The sequence below is a fragment of the Leuresthes tenuis genome, unplaced genomic scaffold (genome assembly GCF_036924035.1).
Source record: "Leuresthes tenuis unplaced genomic scaffold, fLeuTen1.0.hap1 SCAF_14, whole genome shotgun sequence".
NCBI classification, from domain to species: domain Eukaryota; kingdom Metazoa; phylum Chordata; class Actinopteri; order Atheriniformes; family Atherinopsidae; genus Leuresthes; species Leuresthes tenuis.
In genome coordinates this window covers 25,939,180-25,947,747 of record NW_027325368.1, presented here as the reverse complement: position 1 = coordinate 25,947,747, position 8,568 = coordinate 25,939,180, and the positions used below count along the sequence as shown (strand labels likewise).

Sequence of the window (8,568 nt, the reverse complement as noted above, 5' to 3'; positions counted from 1 at the left end):
TCCCATTTTGTTGATATGAGATGACATATATTATTATGTTGATAAGACTAATTTGTTGTCTCCTTCACAGATGATGAGTGTCCTTCAAAAGTCTGCCTTGGCCATAGAGGTGCTCGGGGTTCTGGAGGGCGAAGAGGAGGGAATCCTCGAACTCATCCTGGGAGACGACTCCCAGGTGAAGATAAAAGCATCACTCTGGGAGCCTATGGAAGACATGCTTGCGAAAGGGAGGGTTTTTGCAAATCTTGAAATGGTTGGGAAGAATGTTGTGTCAATTAAAGTTGTGGAGGCCCCTCTTGTTTAGTTTTCATTAAGTTATTTTTTTGTGTGTGCGCCCATTTTGCAAATCGAAATCGAAGATTTGTTGTTTATAAATGTTTTATGTATTAATAAATGTTTATTCAGTATTAGGTTCAGCTGTTTTTTTCACTCATCTAATAACACACCTCTCAGAAAAGGTTCAAATTAACCAGTAATGCATCATAAAAAGAGCAGTTCCACAGTGGCAGAGTGCATAGGGACATAGTAATACACATCGGTCACATTATTTAATTGAATGAAATATCAAAATGATGTATTTACAAAAAACAATTGTGTTTCATACTTAAAGCAATGGAAAAACATTTTCAATTTAACGATTTCAAAAATATTTGCGCCACATAGTCATCACTTCTTGGAACTTTCGAATGCCCTGTGAACGATTTTATTTGTGTTCTTCTCCCTCTGCTTCAGGTTAAATATGTTAAAATGTTTAAACTCAGGACTTGTCAGACTATAATTTTTTCTAAATTATTTTTGAAGGTGAACATTAAAATATAAATAATTGTAACATGATTTCATTAAAAGCAAATTTTGTATTTGGCATACCAATCATTTCAAAGAAATTTCTGAGTGCCCCTGAACGTCTCTGAACATCAAACGAGTCATTGATGGATTAGCTCATTAGCTCACTCTTCTTCCTCTGTTCAGGTAAGACGCTGTCGAACTCTGTCTGTCCCAAATGAGAAATTTATGAACTCTTAAACACTGTTGCTGTTTAAATCAATGACATAAATGGTTTTTGACAGCAACTGAATGAACGTAAAGCAAGTAACAGCTAAATATCTTGTTCTGTGAGCCACTGTAACATCTAACGTTTTGACTCGCTATTGTTAGCATCGTTGCTAACGTGAAAGGGTCGCTTTGTAAAGCGGCTCGGATCAATGGAGAGGTATTAACAAGTAATATGATCTAAAACTAATGGTTTCTTCTTAGTTTTAATCAACAATTCTAGGCCATGTTCGGTTTACTAAAGGAATAATGAATAATGTTAGAGCTAATGTCTGTTTCTGAGCGTTTATCGTGTGTCAGTTCAAGCTGAGCCTGTCAGCCGAAGGTATTTTCATGGAGACTCTGTCATGAAAGTTCATCCATCCATCCATTTTCTATACCGTCAATCCGTTAATCGGGTAGCGGGTGGGCTGGAGCCTATCCCAGCAATGAAAGTTCATGTGACATAAAATAATAAACACAGACTCAGTAAAGCTCACGAAGTAAACAACTGGTCCTATTAAATAACATGCACCAGCTTATGTTAATGTCCCAGTAACTGAGACGCTATAGTAAATCTATTTAAATTCATGATCAGAGAGACAGGCAGCTGATAATGAGCAGTACTCTCCCTCTGTGTTCTGTGGTTCAGGTATATTCAGTCTTTATACTTGGATAACTAACTGACTATGTGTCTTTTCTCAGACTGAGAGAGAAAATTGATTCAGATCCCTGGTTTGGCTGGTAAGTACAGAGTTATTGTAAAGTTAAACAGACTGTAGATCACATAAGCTGACTGAGTTAAAGGGGAACTTAAGTATTTTTAAACCTAGACCTTATTTCTGGCATGAAATACGTTTTTCTACTCACCAAGAACAGTTTGGTGAAAGTTGGCGTCCTTCGGAAGCTATTTAGATAATATTGTGTTTCCAGTTAAAGTGAGTCTCCCATGTCAGCAGAAAGTATTTATTTCTGCATATCTCCATTTTAGCTGTAATGTTATATCTTCATTTGTACATTTTACTGTGCTGTTGCTGTGGGCGGTGTCAGTGATTGACAGATAAAGCAGCCAATCACAGCAGCTCAGCACATGATGTTCACTGAAAGGCAGCTGACAGAAGATGAGACTTTGTGCTACTTCTAACTTTGTCTCATCAGTCATTTTCTCTGGAAATAAAGCTGAAATGACAGCACAGCTGTGCTCTTTACATGATCTGGATGCTGATGGAACAGCTGAGTTAGAAAAGCCCACAACAACAGCAGCTCCATGTCCCAGTGACACACAATTTAAGCTGCAGTGTCATTACATGGTGTTTTATTGTCTCCCTGTTGGTGAACCTGCTGTGTCCTCAGCTGGAAGAATTTAACTGACAACTCTTTTTTCCTCCTTTCTTTAGACTACCTGAACTCTGACCCCTGCTCCTGCTCCTGACTGGTGAGGACAAACAGTTAGTTCTTTGATGGATGTGTTCCTGATACCTGCTCTGCTTCCTGTCTGTGTGCAGCTGTGTAACATCTGGCAGACCTGTCCTTCTCAAACTGCATGAATGAAGTGAAACATTGATCATTAGTCAGAGAACAGATTTCACAGCTGATGTGTTACTGCTCTGATTTCCACCTGATCTCTGATCCCCAAAGCTTTGGATGGTCTCTGTGAGCAGAACTGGGAAAGTTTCCATGTTTCTGATCATGAACACATTCAGCCTCTCTGAAGTGATCATCAACCGACAACATTTAACTACTTAAAGTCCACAAAAGTCTGGACCAAAGCTCATCCTGTACAGACAGGAGCAGAACCAATCAGCTGTGAGATCAGATGATGTGTGTGTTCAGAGTCTTCTGATCAGCTACTAATAAACTGTTTCTCCTCTCAGACCCAGAGAGAACAGGACCAGAACTCCTGCTTTGCTGGTGAGTAGATTTCTAGTCAGTGAGGTTCAGTTCATCACATCACTGAGTGTAGGAGTGTTTCACATTTTAATCAGTGTCTTTGTGGTTTATCACAACTGCTGAGTTGAATATAAATGTAGTAAAAATGGTAAATGGACTTGTACTTGTATAGCGCTTTTCTAGTCTAACTGACCACTCAAAGCGCTTCACTACATGCCACATTCACCCCACTCACACACATTCATACAGCACGTCTTAAGATACATAACTACATGCTTTTTCTAATCATTCACACACATCCATACCCCCAATGATACACTGGGGGAGCAACGTGGGGTTCAGTGTCTTGCCCAAGGACGCTTCGACATGTATCCTGGGGAAGCCAGAGTCGAACTACCGACCTTCCGATTGGTGGGCGGCTGTAGCTTAGGAGGAAGAGCAGCCGCCCTAAAAACAGAGCTGTAAACACTGACTGGAGTCATGTTAGAGCCATGTGAACTGAGCTGTTCTGCCTGTAAAGTGGATCAGAACAGGTCCCAGCAGCAGAGTCTAACAGTTTTAATGGAACATCACTAAAGGCAGACTCTAAAGGTTTTTCTGACAACAAGCTGTGATCAATCTGCTGAAGCTTCATCCTGGTTTATTAATCTATTCAATGAGTTCTTCATCACATCAATAAGCAGCTGTTTGACCCGCCCCTCTCAAACTATCTTTAGGGACTGAAAACATGACTCAGCAGAATAACAACCCAGGACTGGAGCTCTGATATGTTCTGTGGAGTCATTTTGATGTGATGATACTGTCAATCCCATTAAGCTCTGTGATCGACCAAAAACATTTTTAAGGTCCAAAGTCCTCATTAAACATTCCTCTGAGCCAATCTGGTGTTTACTGTGGAGAGCATCTGGATTGTTCTGATGCAAAGACTGCAGCTGCTCTCTGTGGTGGTCTGTCAGGGTCCAGTTACACTGTAATGTGTGCAGAACATGTTGTGCAGTGATCACAGTTCTGTACCTTTCTGCTTCATGTTGAACAAGTCAGATTGGGTCTGACATTCTTTTAATGAAGTCCACATTTCATGGTGTCAGCTGTTTTCACACATCTCAAAACTTCTATCAATGTTTTGGACTAAAAAGTAAAAAAGAAAAAAGTCCAGGGGCCTCATGTACAAAGACTTGTGTGGATTGTGGATTTCCTACTGAAAGATGGCGTACGCTCAAACCAAAATGCCCTCCAACATACAAAAATATCAGGATGTGTGTGCACGCATCAATCTAAGCACATTTCGTTTGTACATCCCAAACAAAGTGGAATTGAGCGCACATGTCGGAGTACCCGACTCCTCCCTGTCCACGCCCCTATTTCAATATGCAAATAATATTTAATTGAGCCCTGCACCTGCGATTCCCGTCTCTGCACAATCAGAAAATAAAGAGAAAAGAATGAGTAAGATGGGGGAAAAAGAATAACTTCACGGAAAGGTGCTACTTTCTGAAGTGGAGGCGCAGAAATGTGCTCTTTGGAAGGCTGTCCTACGATATAAGCAGTAAACGTAAGAGGAGTGGGTGGGAGAGCGTGAGCGAGGCCTTTAATGCTGTGGGGTCTGAGAAGTGCACACAAGCAGAGGTGAAAAAGAAGTGGTCCGATATTAAGGTGGATGTGAAGCGGAGACTGGCTGCCCACCGCCGAAATGTGGCCAAAACAGGCGGGGGAGGGGGGGGCTGTTTGAACAGAGAGCAAAACTATGGGTGACGCTGCTCTGTCAGGGGTGGTGGGTGTGGGAGTGATTACCCCCAAGGTAAATACCTATAGGTACACAAATAGTGTAACTAACAATAAACATATTCATACAGTAACCAGAGCAGAAGTGCGCCGGGGAAAAGGTGAGGCTGATTAAGACATTTCCCACTTTACGCACAGGGTTACTAACATTTGCACACAGAGACGATCAGGGGCTTGTTAGAAAGATCTTAAGCTGTTGTTTAACCAGCAAAAAAACAGCAAGTTACTAACTTTAACCACCAACTATGATACTGTGAAGACGGGATAGAAATTGGGGGCACACATGCTCAATGCACGTCACGGGGAATAATATTAGGACAATTACAAGCAGCGCATGGCTCCTCGCTGTGTTGCGCTCCAACACCGGCCGCAGCTCTGCGCACAGTTCCAGGAGGATTGCCCTCAAAACGGCTGATGAGCCAGTTGTCATCATGTGCCAGCAAATCCTCTCAGTCCCTGAAAACACGCTTTCTTCCAATTGTACCATTTACAATGTCTTCCAACACCGCTAAAGCAGCCATTGTTTTTAATGGTATGCACTGCAACACTTTGCGCATGCTTTTAAATCCACTCATGTAATTGCAGACACATGGGTTCATGTAATTCTGTTCATGTGTCTCAAATGTGCACATCACTCAGTCTGAGGACAAATTGTGTTCACATTTATTTATTATAACACTTTCCCAACATCACCTCTAAGTGTTGCCAAAGAATCAACAGCTGTAGAAAAGTGCTTACGGCAGCCCTGAAGTTGGCATGAGACACCGCACATTTTCATAGTTATTTTGCTCTTGATGCATCTGATCGTTGACCTGAAAAAGACACTTTTTTGTGCGTACGCTCCCTTAATACATGAGGCTCCTGGTCATTTGAAGACATGAATTGCAGCACAGTTTAATGTGTTTTGATCTTTGCTTCATCAAACTGTGTCTAACTGTTATCTCTTTGTGTCTTCCAGGTGTCCTGCTGTCCACCACCTCTCCTCCTTCTCCTCTATCATTATTGGCTGCTCTATCTCTCCTGTCCCATCTCCAAACTCTACCTAATTTATTGGAATTCTGTCTCGTATCCATCTATCCCCCCTCTATCTGTTTTGAGACCTTTGAGAACTTGAGAACTTTGAGAACTTAAGAACCGATTTTCAGAACCTAAGAACCGATTTTGAGAACCTGATTTTCAGAACCTGATTTCCAGAACCTGATTTTCAGAACCTGAGGTTGATTGGAACCTTGTCTTGCTGTTTTTGGAATCTGAGACTCTACTCTCACTGCTCTCTCTGTCCTGTCTACCTCTCTCATACATACTCTGATAAACTTTGAAATTGGAAAAAAAATTGGCACATTTTCATTCAAATTTGGCTAAAGTTTAAAATATTATTATACAAACTTGATTCTTAAAGAGAAATCTTGATCTTGACAGATTTCTAGATAAAATCAAACAGTAACTATTTTGACACTAACTGACAAGTAATTGGCTAATTTTAGGTAGATCAATCAAAAGATTCTTCATCTTTGAATCTATAAATTCCTATCTGAAAACAGTGCTTACAGAAATTTAACAGTTCATTCTTGTTATAGACACAAATAAACACATTTATTAAAGTGAAATAAAAGCACTGCATCTGTTCCTGTGCTGCTGACTCACTGCAGGTTTGTTCATACAAGTGTTGAAATAAAACACATCTGTAAGGAGGATTGGAGTGTCTGTTTGCTGTCTGCTCTGAACTGACCAGACGTGGAGTCCAGCTACCAGAAGCATCTGTCATCCTGCTGCTGCTGAGATCCTGATCTGCATCACAACGCTTCATATATATATATAAGAGCTTTCAGAGATTTGAATTCAGCTTGTTGTCATTAAATCTGTCTGAAACACAGAATCCATCTGTGATTCAGAAGCTAAGAAGCTAATGATAGTGAGAGTACTTCAACAGATTGTAGCTGATTGAACTACTGATCATTTATCTTTGAAGGTTTGTTCATTCTGTAACACACATTACTTTTGAGATCCTGCTAACATTTTCATAGCTGATCTTTTCTGCTACATTTCAGTGTTACAACTGCAGTTTTTGCATAATAATAGTTATAATTTGGAAGAAAATAAAGAACCACTGAACGTAATTCTAACCTGACATTTTAAAAATTGGAAAGAAGTGAAACAAGTTAAAACTTTTAATTGGATATTTTTTTATTCCATAAAAGTAGCTGAGGTTTTGGTCTGTTGGAATCTTCAGATTAAAGTTTAACTTCTCTGTGTCATAATAAACATCTGTTTTTCTATTTGATAAGAATTTTTCTGCTGTTGATATTTTCCAAGGTAGACATAACGTGTAAATCTGTTAACTGAAAAGAGCATTGATACTGATAAACTACACAGAACTACATTTGAAATATCACAACTGTGAATAAAACTTGTGTTGGTGACATCACTACAAATAAAGTTTTAAGGTTCTGAAACTCAGCAACAATGCCAAGGAAGGGTCAACGTTCTCAGGCTCAGAAGCTCAGGTGGCAGAAGGAGAAAGAATCTCAGAGTGAACAAGCAGAAGGTATCAGCTGTCAGAGCAGCACCCTGGTGTCACAGAAGGTATCTTATGCTGAGGTTGTAAAGAGAGATCATCACAGTGATGGTGTGTGTGTTGGAGAGTCTTCTGATGGACAGCAGGTAAACAGCAGAGGTCAGAGTTCAGTTTCTGATGGGAACACTGTCATGAATGCTTTCCAGCATGATAAAGACCAACAGGTAAAGCAGAGTGTGCCTCAGGTATCTTATGCAGACATGGTAAAGAGAGGACGTGATGCAGCTGGAGCGACTCATCAACACAGTGTGAATGTGGAACCTCAGCCATCAGTGACACATGTCTGTGCCTCACGCAGTCAGGCTTCATTAAAATATGGAAAATACAGGAACAGTCAGTGTGTGGCCAACAGTTTGGTGTTTCTGTCCTTTTTTCATGAGAATGAAAAGATTAGCAGAGCAGATCTTGACCTAGTTCTGGATAAAGGTGATGCTGTGTACAGACAGGCCAGAGAAAGGTTTCCTGACAGTGTCCATTTGGCATCTGATGAACTTCCAGATGAAGTTAGTGCACGCAGGTCAAAGTATCAGGTGGACTTCGCTCAGCTGTCGGTGTATGGAACATTTGGAGGTGGAGAGAGGCTTCTCAGCCTTGAACATGGACTGAGCTTTTTGTCATCAGATGTACAGTATGGGCTGCTGATCATGGCAGGGTTATGTGTCGCAGTTTTCAGATGTAGATCTGGTCAGTACGGATACTTTGACCCACACTCCAGGAACAAAGATGGACTGCCACTGTCACCCAGGCTGTTGAACTTTGGTACTGCTGTGATGCTGAAATTCACACATCTGAGAGACATGATTGACAGGATCAAGTTGTGCAATACAATGTTTGATATCCAGTTATCTTGTATGTATGAACTCAAGCCTCTGTCATTTCACAGTGTGAACACATCCAACCAGAGAAATGCTGTTTCAGACACAGGCTGCAGACACACACCTGTTGATGCACCTCCTCTGTTACAGGAAGCTGTCAATGAATCACACAGACACACTGCCACTGATCAGTCTGAGAACATTTCACCAGAAATGTCAAATCAAACAAATGTTGAACAAGTTGAAGTGACAACGTTCCCATCACAGAATTTTCCTCAGAATGAGCCAAACTTATCTGCCTCAGTGATGCCCACTGTTCTTAATGATCTCTGTTGCAATGTTTTGGAGGAATTATCCACTGATATCACTTCTCCAGCATCTGTGAGACGAGAACAGAACACAGTTCCCTGTGCCCAAGTTGAACATGAACCATGTGTTGAAATCATTTGCCCTCCAAATGATGCTTCTCACAGTGGA

At 40.9% G+C, this 8,568-nt stretch overlaps 1 long non-coding RNA gene across 1 annotated transcript; it reads left to right on the top strand.

The window, feature by feature from the left end:
* Positions 1-1,730: 1,730 nt before the first annotated feature.
* On the top strand, positions 1,731-6,465 carry LOC140269366 (uncharacterized). Its single transcript, XR_011907609.1, has 4 exons — positions 1,731-1,773; positions 2,427-2,464; positions 2,904-2,940; positions 5,660-6,465. It is a non-coding gene; the product is annotated as an uncharacterized lncRNA (long non-coding RNA).
* The last annotated feature ends 2,103 nt before the right edge of the window (positions 6,466-8,568 follow it).